We start from the raw sequence: 16,287 nt of genomic DNA, 5'->3' as shown, positions 1-16,287 counted from the left end.
TGGTAACACCACCCCGCGACCACTCGCCGACGACGATGTGCGCTGCAGCAACACACCGGCTCGCCGACATCGCCGCCGCTACCCACCGGTCGCCCGGAGTACCGCGTCTCCACGCACGGGGCGCCACCTACCCCGGCGCCACCGGCCAGCAGTGCGACCACGCTCGCCGAGCCGAATGTCGTGGATTTGTCGCACGTGTGGTCTCTCTCTTTCTGTGTGTACGTAGAAAATATACATGTAATATATTATGTGGTGTGTACGTATGTATTTATATATAATAAGTACACCAATATAATAGTATATGTACACTATTATAAAACACGTCCCCGTCATCATTCTTTGTACGCTGTCTATCTCATTATTTTGTATTTTTTTCCATTTTTTATTTTTATTTTTTTTCGTGTACGTAAATCTTTCGATAAAATTGGATCTACCGGTACTACGCGGCAGTGGCGGATTTAAAGGTTCAAATTAAGTCGGTATATCCAAAAGAGGGGCCTCGTAATAAATGTATCACTAACATTCTTAGCCCCGTTTTGCAAAGCTGCTTGTAAACGAAATTACAGTTTGTATCATAATTTTTTTTTTGTGGTAAAATTTAAAAAAAATTAACTACAATTTTTTTAGGCATCAGTAAACAATTTAGGAAGGGACCCCATCAGCATTCGCCGACTTAACGACTGTTAAATCCGCCACTTCTATGCATGCAGTCCGTGATTCATCCGGAAGACGTAATTATGATTCTTTTTCACATTAAACTCCCGTTCACTTCGTAATTTTTATTTTCGTCACGACACTAGCTGAATCGTTCATATAGATATTGTCCATATTATAAATACGAATAGGCTGCACGTGTTTAATCGAATTGTTCGTGACTGAGTAGTTTCCCGGTAACGTTAATTGTAACGTTTCCCGAATTAGCCTCATATTAGAAATTATTCGTTAACCGCCCTAACTTTGTTTGAAACGCGATGTTTTAAAAACCACCACCAAGTAGCGAGGAAATGTTTTCCAGTTACATGTCCTTTTATTTATGGACGTAAATGTATATTATATGTTCCTATTTAATTGTTTACGCCCATTTTCTTCCCGACCAATGATCACTGGGTGATTTGAATAAAATTAAAAAATAAACCTCTTAAATTAATAGAAGAACCATGAAATTTACAATTAATAATTACTATATTATATTAGTTCGAGTTATAGATAAACCAACTATACGATTCTTGTTCAAATTTTTTAAGCAAAAACGAGAATATTTTATCTTTGACGAGCGCGTTTTTTTAATCAAATATGGACCTCATATATATATATATGTATTTTGTATGTGGCACATTGATAACTCTTGAAACATAGATATAAGATAACATTTAAAATAATTTGAAGAGCAAAAATTAAGAGTTCAAATCTGCTCCATCTCTTTCGAACAGAATATAATTATTATAAAAACATTTCCATTGCAGTGATTTATACAACAAAATTCAAACATTTTTCACTGTAATATTCTTACGAATTAGTCACCACTATACATACGGACAAAACATAAAAATGATTCAAAAAATACTTATAATATTAACAGCATAAAAATCAAGTACATTAAAACTGTTAATATTCATTATATAATAAATTTACGTATTGTCAGAATATGTTTGGTCATTCCACAGTACCTACACCATTAATTAAATCATAAATTTGGAAAAACGGCAACAAATTGAAAACTTTGAAATTGATTCAACACTTAGTTGACTGATAAATCATTAGTGGAACTAAATCGTGCACACGGATAATTATTACGTAAACCAAAAAATATTTTCGTTTTGTTGTATTTTTAATACGATGTGTAAAAAAAGAAACGATAACAAGAATTATAAAACGCAGTGGAAATACTTATATAATAATGGCACGTGTAAATACGTATGTATAAGTATATTGTCAATTTTGATATGCAGTTTATAGTTTATACGATACATGAAGTTATAATATTAATTTCAAGTGGAAAATGACCCGAGACGTTACCGCTTAAACAACCACAATCATAATAATTATATACATATACTTATTTAATCAAACAATACTAAAGCCGTGCATTCAGAAAAAAAATGAGTAAAAATGTTTTTGACTTCAAAATAACGAAATGTTGAATTCTTACAGAGTGAATCGTGTTTTTTATTTAGATGAGTATTTATTGCATTACACGCAGAATAAAACAGAAAATACATTAAATTCTTCAACGGTTATGTCATCTCGCAGCACGGTTTACTAGAACGTTCGTGAAATAATTAATTACAATGTCCGAGCGCGCGCGCTCGCAAACCGACGTTAAATGACGGAACAATAGATTTTTTTATTTCATTAAAATTTAATGTTTTGAGTTTATCTTTTCCGACTGTGATTCATTTACGACCGAGTCGTTTGGCTTTTGCGAAGATTAAACGGGGAAATCGGTCGCGTTCACGCTGAGATTCGACAACGGTCGCGTAGTGTTACACGAAAATCGCAGGGATCTCCTCGTCCCCTGTCCATCTGTGAATACACGACAACAGCAACAACTACATTGTAACGTGTTTGTTATTACTGTTATGTGCTGGAGCGCGGGACGACACGCAGCTTCTCTGTGCGGATGCGGTACGCCGGAGCGTGTCACGGGTCGACGGTGGTAGCGGCGCTTAGGGCGTAACGAAGAGTGGTGTCGGGGATGATGGTGCGCGGCGGGACACCCGGGTTGAGGAAAACCGCGGTCGCCACCGCGCGCCACCGGTGCTGGTGGTGGTCGCGTATAATTATTTTTAGCGTGCCCGTGGCCGGCGTTTAAAGTTTTTCTCAGCAACGCGCGTCAAATTAGAAACACGGCCGTCGCAAGCACGTTCGGCGGGGAAAGGCGTTTTTCCCCTCCTCTAGATTTATGTTTACGACCGACCGCGCGGCGGCATCTGCAGCGTCGGAGAAAAGTGCATTGTGTCGACCGCTGGCTCACACGCGCGCGCCGCCGTGGCCGACGGGTTCCATTAATTTGCCGCGTTTATTATTAGAACTGCGGGACGGGCCGTGTGTTTTTGTTTCGGCCAAACGTATAGTCGTTATTTATCGTCGCCACTGACACGTCGCGAGAACCACCGCCTGCCACTGACGCCGCCGTGCGTTCCCAAGAATATTATGCAGCGAAAGAAATATACGACACGGAACAAACGTTTCTATTAAATAGCGGAGGCAAACCGAACGAACGAACAATAATAATAATAGAGTTCGCGATACTCCTCCGCGTACGTGCGCGTTTATTGCACTGTACATCGACTTTCGCCGTACGAATATTGAATATATTTCAATATTCGTTTCCAGTCTTATCGACGTACCGCGGCCTTTCGAATAATAGTAATAGGCGATCACTTGTTTTTCATTTTTTTTTTTGCGTTCGCCTACTTCAACTCAATTAAAACAAATAAAAATATACACTAACACTATCATAGTACATATATATATATATATATTAAATTTGTATGTACAGTTCAGATCGCTACATTTTGTTTTTGTCGGTGCCTTCAACTGTATAGGAATCTTAGAAACTATCATTAATTCGACGCGTTCAAGTAGTCAAGTTAACACTGTTCTGAACCGTTTGCATGTGCCTATGTGCGTTTTGTTCACAAGATTTGAATGTGTTCAAATTTTTATTCAGTATAAACCGCATAAAATATAATTCCACATTAACAGAAGTAGTTGCTCCTGGTATGAATTCTACTCGATCACGTTGGTTGCATATATTTGAAGTATTTTAAATATTTTTAATTTCGAGAAAATTATATAGTTATTATACATATTGATATTATAGATTCCAAATGTATGATTATCTATTCAAAAAGATCGTTTTGATTTACATCCACAGTTGTGTTTCAGTAAACCAAAAAGATTATTTAGTATACAATAACTATATCAATCTTAATAGACACTTAGGTAATTTATTAGATTCAAATAAACATATAAATTACAATTATAATTTTGTGATTTTATTTGTTATTAATTTAATAAAACATTAAGTCTAAAAAAAAAAATTATTTGAATTTAAAAAGTTAGACTTCAAAATCTATGTAGGCGTTATTCCAACTTCAAATTCTTTGTTAATGTTTTTACCGATAAAGCGTTGTTAAGTAGAGCAGTTTTTATTTTTATGTATTCAAAATGTAATAAACGTTTTGATATGAGTTGCCTCTATCCAGTTATAATAATACTCGGTCATATATTTTTATCTGATGTTTTTATACAAGGAAATAAAAAACCATTTAATTCGTAGAATAATTTCATTATAACAACAAAAATATTAATATCACCTTACCAATTAAAAATAATAATTTATTAATTCCTAGAAAAATATAAATAATTTTCGAAAAGAAACTACAACATTTTTTAACTATCATTAACTAGTTAGTAGGTAATAATCAAGCGGTTACGTATAATTTTGGGTTCTAAAATTTTCTTTGCAAAAGAGGTACTTGAACATAAAGCATATAATCGTGTTACAAAAATTATAAGGACCAATTTCATTAATTATCCACAAGGTATATAAATATATATTTACGATATAATTATACACAATATAGTCAAGTATTTAAATATACGATTCTATTCTTATTATCACCATGTTAACACCGCTAAAGAAATAGCAATTTTATTGTGCACGTAAACATATCTTTAAATTCAACATGTTTATATATATATTATATATATTTAACCATATGCGCGTTATAGACGATTCGTAAAATGTTGTAAAATATACACTGCTTATTAGTTATATATGTATACAGTTATAGTGTATGTACACAAACAGTTATAGTACAATGACGTTTAAGCGCCATTGGACAGAACAGATTGTTAGTATGTGTAATAAAAGTAAACTCAACCTGTACATAAATTTTCAAGGGATTATCAGGTGTAGAAATAGGATTAAAAAAATAATCCTTGGCCCAACCATTTAGCCGAGACAGTTAAGTTATTACCGCGTTATTAATTTTTCTCCAGAAAGTATGCTTCCTATATTTACATGTCACGTCGCACTGTAATACTGCATACGTTTAATCGTATGAAAAATATACACTAGAAGGGCATATCGTTACGATTTGTAATGTCAAGGACGTACGAAATTGAAACCGAACAATGGGTGTTTACCGGTTTGCTTGGGAGTTATTGATGATATAGTTTTGGAATATTGCAGAATATGTTAGCTCACGCTAATAAAATATTTATCAATATTGAACAATGCACTTGCAAGTATGTTTCATTTTCTAATATATGCATTTTTCATACCACTTCAAAAGTAACTTATGCAAATATCAATTTTATTTTTTCAAATGGGAATATTATTTTTTATGTAAACAATTATTCAGTTATTTTTCTGAAACTTTTGATCAAACTGAGTCAACATTTGGACAAGTACTTTGGAATCAATCAAAATTAAATTTGCGTATGTCGAGTGTATGATAATTGGTATATTACTATTTTCCTTTTTCTTAATACGTGATATACATTTAGATTAAGTCAGTTAACAAGAAACGGTAACGAATAGCGATTGAATTGAGATAAATTACTTACTATTATCAAAAATATAATAATAATTTTGTTTTATCTATAAAAGGAATTATACCAAGTCGTTTATAAATAAATTTGAAAAATTTCGAATGTACTGCTTCAAATCTTGACTATGTTACTTCAAAATCTCCTGAATAACTAGTTGAATAATTATTTGCAAAAAAAAATTATGTTTCTATTTGAAAAACAAAAATTGATATTGTCATTGGATACACTAGGTAAAAAAAAAAAAAATTGGTGAACTAAAAATATAGTCTTGTAATACATATAAATTGTGATTTATGTGTCAAGCATACTGTGTGTGATGTATGTAAACAAACATAAATATAGATGTGTGCTTTAAATTTAATTTATAAATTACAATTTAGTTTAAGGCTCTTGTGTACAGAAACATTTGATAAATTAAATAAATTGTGATTGTCATTTATATTTTTAATGACCTTAAACTGAAAAAAAATTTAAATAATTGTATCATCAAAATACATATAGACCGGATAATAGGTACATAAATACTTTGTAGGAATTAATCAACAAGTAAATTATCATATAATATTATCTTAAATAACTAAGGTTAAGCAAAGTACATTTAGAAAACAAAATAATAAACACATCATGTGGATATTAAAATTAAAATAATGAAAGGATATGGACATGTGGGCAATGTTGAATGATGAGTGATCGGTTAACCTAGCGTCATTGAAAATCACGTTTATATAAATTATTATTTATCGACATAATATTATCCGCCCCCATGATTGAACTCGTCGCTCATCAGTTTCATAACCTATACATATTATCTTTTAAAAAATTAATTATTTTTCAACTGTATTTATTCAAGAAATAAGTTACAAATAATCGTGAAGGAGGAAAACAGGATCTCTTCAGATATTATATTTACCCAAACGTTAATGTAAATATTTTTTACTCTAAACAAGCTACATGAGACCAACATCACAATACGATTTACATACCAGCTAGGATAAAACATCTATATAATTAAGATGCATTGTGTATGTAGGGATATAACAAACCGTTTTGTTTGGTTTTTTCTCATTTGAAAAACGTATTGACCTACACATTTGGCTCCAATATTTGTGGTATTTGTGTAATTTTAATAGGTTTGAAATATTCTCCAATATAGAAATAGACTTTTTAAATTAAACATTTTATCTGGGATTGTAGTCCATACTTTGAAAATTGTTTTATTTTACTAACGGCGCGGGAGACATCGAGTCATTAGTAGTACCTACTATAATAATAAGTAGTGTATTTTACGAATTCAAAAATTACATATGTCCGACGGAAAATATAATAGTACGTGAAAAACAAATTATATTTAATACTTGGAGTTCTCGACCGAGCGAGATAAATAAACTGATTACGGACCGGCAGCGTGGAAGAACCGTTTGTAAAAATACTAATTCCGTATAATGTTGTTCGAGAGACTTTTGATTATAATATTTCGGCCTGGTCGGCACTCCGGCGCAGCATGTATAGCGCGTATATAATATACTAGGTGGGTACATTAAACGACGGCTGTACGCTCGTGTACATGTAATAATAATAATAATAATAATAATAATAATAATAATAGTAGTAGTCCGTTTCCAATTGTTATCCTGTCTCGTTTGGACGGTATAATTTTCGAGTCGCCCGCGTGCGGCAAAGTGCGGTCGTTTGGTTTGGAGGCACAACGTGCGTCTCGTACACCGTACATATACACAATATACATGTACACTTACCATTGAATACGTGCACGGTGTATACTTATAACGAACGTAATGTATACGTGTACACTACTTACACATGTCCTAGTCGTATTTATTTATTTTTCCATCGAAAACCCATTGCCCGGGACGGCGATCGTTTTCTTACGTATCCGAGACATGGCTGCGCAGACGTATGTTATTATTACGTGCGGCACCGTCGAATCATCATCGCACCCGTAGCCCCTGGGGAAGACCCTTCTTTCACTCGATAATAATCTTCTCGCGCGCTCATCATCCATAACGTAGTAATATTAATAATAATAACAATATTATCGTACCGTGTACCGGCGGAGTGTGTTACACATTCAATTCGCTAGTAAAGTACACTCACAGCACGTATATTATACGTACGGTTTAATTTTTTCTTATCCATCCCTCGCGTCGGAAATTACAATAATAATAATAATAATAGTATAAAAATCGTCCGCCGCGGATAGGAACGCATTACATTCGAACAAAAACAGATAATACCATTCTTGCGATATTATTTTCATCGAGACGGCGGCGGTGACGGTCTCCGCCGTCATTGTTGTCATCGCCATGGCGGCATTCTTGTATTGGTGTATAATATGTTTTTTAAAAGCAGAGAGAGAGAGAGAGAGGGACGGACAGACAGATTTCTATACATTATATACCATGCGACGACGACGACCGCACTTCGAGTAATTACCGTTCCGCCGGCGCGTTGATCGTAATTATCCCACGCCGCCGAGCGCATCCCAGCGCCGTGCGCACGCACAGGACTTCACGTCAAAAACCATTCTCGTCAATCTCGCTCGCTCTCTCCCTCTTGCTCTATGCGTATCTGCACTATACCACTACATGCACGCCTCGCGTCGACCAGCCGACCGCGACGTCCGCGACCCGCGTGGTATTGTTTCACCGCCACTCGAGGCCACCCGTGCATCGCCTGTTGCGCAACCCGCAACGAGACACTTTCACCGCACCGCCGCCGCGTGCGCTTTTCTCATTTTCGATTTTATTTTGATGACGGCCACCATGATTATCGCTGATCATTATTATTATTATTATTATTTTCCGCGAGAACGCGCTTGTTCTCGCCGCTGCTTCTGCACGGGTTGGTGTCGAATTTCTCTGCGATTTCCCGATAACACTGTTATTACTGTTCCGCGCCGTCCGAATGCTATGCTATTACATAAATATACTTTGTTTTACGTTTTCATTGTTTTCCTTCCTCCCCGAGACCCGAAGCGAGTTTCGATTGATCCAGCCCCAGCTGCCACACCGATTCACCGCCGCTCCCCTAAACGAAAATGGTTCTGTACAACGTGACGGTCTCCTGGACGCACCGCGGTAATACCTTATACATATATTACACGTACGACGTACATAAAATCCGTATTGGACGGTATATGGTAGTTAAGATTTGTACGCGCGAGTTTCATTTACCAACGTAAATGTGTAAAAAATGTGTTCGGCCATATTACATATTCAGCTCATGTTTACCAAGAAGTAACAAAACGTTTTTTCCGAAAGTTCCAAAACATTAAACAAAATGTTGATTATCTAATGGAAACGTTCACATGATTTGTATACAGACCTGCGTTGACAATATATTTATGGTTTATCAAACCGTAAGATTTAAGATATAAATGTCGGTAAATGGAGTATAAAAAATTTATTAGACAGATGTATAATTTAAATTCATCGGGACATTGATTTTATTGTATAAAATGCATGTATTATAAATTATAATCAACGACCGCGAAATGATCTAATGTATTGATTAGAAGTGAGACCGACCACGTAAATTTTTCGGCTGCAACAAGGCGTGTAATAAACAAATTCGTTTTTAGTATAAATATTTGAAATATTTATTCCGTGCCAAAGAGTTTGATCGTAATAACTTTTAAGAAAAATACATCAATGTGGCACTTTCGAGGAAATCGAATGTGTGTTGCACACTGAACCAAGAATCTGTTTAAAAATAATCATCGTTTAAGCTGTTTATTTTTAACATTTTTAGTAGATTTGTGCAATCGATGAAGTGTTAATAGATTTTCCAGACGTCCCGTCGTACAACTAAAATCCAAATCGTTTATTCTCAGAACAGGATATCTGGCTAATGGAAGAAATTTGCTACGCCAAAAATACAACATATTCGTTATCGGATTGCTTTATTTATTATTAAGTAACTTTTTACATGCTGAAAATAAGTGGCTTTATGAATTTGTGTATTCTTTGTACATTCGTTTATCTTAGCTATTTCGGTATTTTTTTTTATCTTTAATGCCCACACGTTCCATTAAGGACGTTTGTAAATGTTAAGAACTCATTTTTCCAAGATTCGACCATCATTGTAACTTACATTTTATAAACCGGATGAATATAAATCAATTAGTAAATTAATTTATAATTTTATTACGTTGGGAAAATTTTTTGTGGAAGTGCTTAACATTTTTTTTACTTTACGATTAAGCGTGCAAGACATTTATTCATTGTTACGGACTGTTAATACAATACCAATTTAAATTTTAATACTCATTAGAAAATAATAATTATACTGAATATACCATATTTTTCCTTGAAAATAATATAATATAGAGAATAAATAATACAAGTTACTTAGAGAATCATAGTTTTTCACTTGTACCATTAATTTTTTTTTTAAAAACAAGCAGAAATCAGAATATTGAAAGTGGTTGCGTGGGTTTTATTTATTATTTTAATTTTAATTTCAGTCTTTTGTACGCACTCAAAATGGAAATAACTATGTAAAATAATACATAATATTGAATGTGCAATGTTTAATCATTTTCAATAATAAATATTGTCTAAATGTCAATAACCTATTACCGTGCATTTGCTTTCCATGCTAAAATGTCGTATGTAGTTATTTTATATGATAATCGCACTGCATTAATAAAAAATAAGAATATTTTTTTCCATATTAATTATTGAATTTTATATGCATTCAAAAGCGATTGATATTCTTATGAACTGTTTTTTTAGGAACTGTAATGTTTAGCTTATACATTTTATTATTCTTGTGATTGTTAGAATTCGTAATAAATGTCATAATTATCAGCAATTATAAGCTATAAAGTATATGGTATTTATTCCATAAATTATTTGATACAATTTTGAGATATGATTTTTTAGTCTTATACGTTTAAAATATTAAATTTCATATACATAAATAGGAACATATATCGTACATTGAAATATGTTATGTATAATGTTAACATACAATGTTCATGATACATTCAACTATACAGCAGTACGACTTGAACATTGCAATTTTCTTTTCTTGAAATGGACAAGCACGTATTACATATTACGTGAACTATAGATATGCCTGTAGGTAAATTGCTGATAATTACGAATAAAAAAGATTAATTTATTTTCGTTAGAAACCAACAAAGTATAAATTATTTAATTAGTTGAATAGTTATTAGTTATTAGTTCAATTAGTCACATTTATTTTTTAATTTAATTAGGTACCATATAAACATTTTATAAACCAAACATCAAAGCAATTTTTGATTGCATTTTATGTTTATGTTTATTCATATTTTTCCTAAATTAGTTTTAGTTTAATAATAGGTACCTATGCAAAAATTTTGACAGACTTCTTCTTAAGGGTATGGAAAAGGCTGCCACTGCCCTCCCTCACCACTGATGGTTATTTTAAAAGTTGAAAATTCTGGTAAAATTATACACACAAATGTCTAAATAATTGTTTAAAATAAAATTTTAATTTTTTTCTTAAAAAAAGTGACTGAATAGCCATTCATTATTGTTATAATTGTCTTCATAATTAAAATTTAAAATAAGTTACGAAAAAAAATATATATAAATATATAACACTTGAAATGGATTGAGTAATATATTTTTAAATAGTGTAAATAAACAAAATCACAGTCATATAATTCAATGAAAAACAAAATTATAAATTATAGTCTATGAATGTACTGATATAATATCAACAATAAAAAAAAGAATACTGCGAATGAGGGACGCTATAGCCCATCTGCCCTCCCTGGTTATGCCACTGTGCGATGGCATTGCGTAAAAGCATCAACAAAAACTAAATGTGCTTCACAGTGTATGTTATGTTTGAATTTACTTCTTTATTTTACTTTGCTTGTACTCCAAAAGTGTACCCAGGCATGGTAGACGCCCCATTGAAATACACCGAAACAATATCACTGTACTAAATTTTTAAATTTTGTGATACCACTGATATCTAACTCATTAAAAATTGAATGTACATCAATAAGTTTCAATATTTGAAGTCCGTCAAATCTTTCAATAGGGTTAAATTTATCACTATATAAGTAACGAACAACAATATACAGGTACATTTGTTCACGATCAATATATATAGGAAATAATAGTACAATAATAATACAGAAATAATAGATACTGGTTTATTTTAAATATTTGATATTATTTAGCCGATCATAGTATTTTTAATACTAATTAAATTCATCAATTTGAACTTGATTGCTTATATAAGTTGCATTACTTGCTCCATTTACTAAATTACCCTTAATAATAGGATCATACCGAGAAAGAAGTTCTGTTGTTTTTAAAATTAATCCTTTTTCAATACTGTACTTTTTTTCATTGTGTCCTCTCTTCTTGATAAAGTAATTACAATATCAATGAGTATCTCTTCATAATAATTCAGTTTGAAAGTATTTGTCCTGTGGTTAGCAAGGCTCTGTATTCATAGTATGCAGCTGCATATCCCCTCCATATATGCGCATGTCTATGTATTATATTGTAAGTTATAATCTATCTATTATTGAAAATTAAAATTCTATTTACTCATTGACTGATCAGCGTATAGGCAAAACCATCATACCGGCTGATTGGGAATTTCGGGAAATTTACTTATTTATAGAGTAATACTATGTATTGGTGCAATAAGAAAGGATTTATCAAAAACCGTATTTTTAAAAGTTGAATCCATTTTGGGCTTTGGGCTGGATTTATTAATTTTTTCACTTTCTAGTTACCTAGAAATTATTTTATTTTGTTTATTTTGAGCATTTTAATAATAATCAAATTATATTGAGTTGTATGTAAATTAATACAATATAAGTAAATAAAAATCACTAGAGTATACAGTGAGTGTGAGTTTTTTTGAACTACATTTATTTTTGAATGGAAACAGTTATTATTAATTGCTCTAGTCTAACATAGTAAAGTATCTCTAGGGTGAGGTTGGGTAAATCAGTATGTATCAGTAAGTATTAAACGAAATAATAAAAAGTGTGTAATTTAAGAATTCGTATTCGTAACAATTTTATCAAACATTACTGTATCACAGGATTAGGATTTAAAATAAAAAGCTCTATGCCACATTAGTTTTGTTAATAAAATGCATTTTTACAAAACTTTAAGGCATAATTCTAGTTTAGCAACCTATCGATTTTTTAAATTTTTTTTTCCCCAAAATGTGTGTTCTAGGGTCTTTTATAAGTATGCTAAAAAAAAGTAGCCCAGACAAACTTCGTTTTGATGTCATTGATGAAAAACTTCAAAAACTTCATTTTTTTTCATAACGCGTATTTTTTTTTTAAAAAATACTTAGAATTGAATATTTAATTTTAATTTTCACATATTTACATTTTTATTGTCCCTGTTACTTACTTGAGGTTGTTTTGCATAGCAAGTCGAGGAATATTTTCGATTTGCAGAGCGAAGCGATAGCGACGAGTGCCGAAACACTAGTATAATAGTTTCATTGGCCATTGCCGATACCACACGCATTGTTTGCAAACATTTTTGTTTCATTTTCACACTATTATACAATTTTTAGTGAATTATTCTTTATAAATACTTCGTATGTAGGTGGACCGGGGTCAATTGTTGAAATTGACGAATCAAAATTCGGAAGGGGAAAAATATCACAAAGGACATCACTTCAAGTTTTTGAAGTTTTTCATCAATAACTTCAAAACGAAATTTGTCCGGGGTTCTTTTTTTTTACATACTTATAAAACACCCTAAAAGACATATTTTAGAAAAAAAAAAAAAAATTAAAAATTGATAGGTTGCTAAACTAGAATCGTTCCAAATTTAATATGATTTATAGCTTCAGTCCGTTTGATTGTTTTAAAATGCGTTAACACAAAAGCCGTGAACAGTAATAGCAATAAATAATACCTCTTAAATTTGTAAAATACAATCAGATATTGTAATGCTGCGGTGTCCGAGCGGTTAAGGAGTTGGACTTGAAATCCAATGGGTTTTACCCGCGCAGGTTCGAGTCCTGCCCGCAGCGAAACATTTTTTGCATTTTTATCATCATCACCCACCGCCTTTCCGATCGTGTTCACTCTGCAACTCGTAGGCGCAAGAGAAGACAGTAATAATAAACCATCGAAGACAATCGAATATAATCGCGCACGTTTGTTCACGACAGGTGAATATTACTAAAAACGAACGATTCGTTGCCGCGGCGCGAAGGGAACCGAAAACAAGGTGCGGCTCGAAGAAACTTTAACGCGTTATCTATCTACACGGGCAGGATTACTGCGCATGGAAATGAGCAATAACTTTAATGGAATATAAACTCATCCCGGCCTCGGTGTATTACAGGTTTGTCCGGTGATCGGCCGGCCGGTCGTCATCGGACAACGCGTACACACGAATAATATACTGTGCGCGTGCGTTGTCGTGTATAGTGGTGTCGTCTTCTCTAATGGGTCCATTTGCATGTTTTATCTATAGAGGATTACGTGCCTTCCTGTCCTTTCGCGTCCATTCAAGAAACCGTTCCCATGGATAGCCTCTCTCCAACACACACACACACACACACACACACACACAATATTATTATTGTACACGACGACCGGCCGATAATTCATTCACGTTTTCCTACTCCACCGCCGCCGCGAGTCGAGAGAGTTGAACAACCGACCGCGATTCTCCTCGCGCCATCGTCGCCGTCGCCACTGTCGTCGTCGTCGTCGTCGTAATACCGGTGCACACAATAACGTATCATGTGTACAAGTGCGTAACGGTCGCCGCCGTGCACGCGTATACGCGGCCTACACCGTGTGCGTGCGAGCGGCCGCGCGTCCAGTGTGCTCAAGTTCTTTTATTCGGGTATACGTCGCGCTGTGCGTGCATCGTGTTTATGTATTGTGTACGTGTGTATGGAACACAATGAACGGACATCGTCTGCCGTTGTTATTAGCGTTTCGGCTACCGGACGACCGCCGTGCGCGCAACACGATAACGCACGAGGACGCAACAGAAAATAATAATCGTGTTACGGGATGGTCACGATCAGTTGATGAATGACCGATATCGCTGCAGATATCCCTTCCATTCGTGTACCGTAGTCGGTTTCGTAGAATATTTTATCGAACCCCGTGCGGTGTATTATTACATCCGACTTAACTAATACGCCCACTCCGCGTACACGCGTCCGTTGCCAATTACCGTTTTCCAATTACCGCGATCGGCTAACAATCAGTTAGCAGAGTTATATTAATGAGTTATGAAAGTAAATTCCGTTTGCGTTAAGAATTTTTTTCGAAAAGAAAAAGTTTCTACGCGAATTGTTCAGGTACTTATTGGTAAATCAATCCAATCGGTACAGTAATAATAATGATTCATACACGTGTGCATAACATCGTCAATACAACTAACCAATTACCGTCAATTTTTTATTCATTACGACTTCTTATTCACTCGCGCACTATATAGTATGATGTAAAAACATACAATTATTCGATTAATTGATCTTATCAATAGGTTAATTACGTACTTTATTCGCATTAATAAGAATTCGACCGGGTCGCGTAACGCATCGCTCCTACTACGTCGATGAATATTTTAAGCCGGCAATTTTATTAAATCTGTTCATGTAGATAAAAATTGTGTACGGTATGTGTGTTTTTTCGAGGAATGATCGCATGTATACACATGCCTATACAGAACATGAAAATAATCGTAAAAAAAAATTTGAAGGGCTGGATTACTTATCTAATATGATACTCTGTATGTGGTAACCTTTTTTTTCTGTAAACATTTTTATGGTGAGAGCATATTATGTTTTTATGTTCCAACCATTAAAATGTAAACGACTCCTGCACTTTAGGGTGCATTGTTAATAAGTGTACACCGCACGAAGACTTGCGTGTATTTAGTGCTATAACCAGACGAAAAATGTCGGATTTTAATAACGCTTTTGCTACCGGAAAATATTGTTTTATTGTTTGTTATTTTATAATATAAACACTTTGTTACAGCGTTACAGGTGTTTTTACATTTCTAATATCATAAAAACCAATAGAATTATTTTAAGCACTATACACTCCAAGTGTATGTATACAAAAATATGGACTGGATAATATTTTGTATAATACTTATAAGCATTTATTACATAAGTATATAATATATTATGCCAGAAAAAAAAATCATTTAAGTATCGATGATGGAATTACATTTATGTTGTAGAATTTTATAATTAGTTTTCTTAATCCTATGTTAAATAGTCTAATCCTTTAATAACTGTTTTGGAAATCTTGTGATATTTATGTAAGGTTTTATTTGAATATTTTATTTGAATTGTTATTAAATGTCATCAAAACAAAATATAATTAAGAGTCTTATCTATTTTAAAATGTTGATTTGATGCAATACCTAATTTTTAAACTACCTGAAAAAACGATGATGTATTTATACATGAAGAGGTTATTATCAGTTTAATTATGATAAAAATTATTGAATTTATATTGTGACAGGTTAGAATACCTATAGTTATTATATAATTTTCCTATGATTTTTTATAGTTTATCTAATTAAATATGTATCAAACAAGTAGGTTTGGAATTTTGGAAAGTAAATGTATTAAAAAGTATCATATAAAAATATTTTAGAAATAGTAATATATTACTGTAAAATCAATAAATTTGTGAAAATTGAATTAAATAATTTATAAAACTATGTCTTT

General features: G+C 33.1%; 1 non-coding gene across 1 annotated transcript; it reads left to right on the top strand.

Annotated features, from left to right (window-relative positions):
* The first annotated feature begins 13,523 nt into the window (after positions 1 to 13,523).
* Trnas-uga lies at positions 13,524 to 13,605 on the top strand. The gene has a single exon. It is a non-coding gene; the product is annotated as a tRNA-Ser (tRNA).
* The last annotated feature ends 2,682 nt before the right edge of the window (positions 13,606 to 16,287 follow it).

Source organism: Sipha flava, unplaced genomic scaffold (genome assembly GCF_003268045.1).
Source record: "Sipha flava isolate LNK unplaced genomic scaffold, YSA_version1 37_pilon_pilon, whole genome shotgun sequence".
Lineage (NCBI taxonomy): Eukaryota > Metazoa > Arthropoda > Insecta > Hemiptera > Aphididae > Sipha > Sipha flava.
The sequence above is the reverse complement of the archived record's forward strand: the minus strand, read 5'-3'. Positions and strand labels throughout refer to the sequence as shown.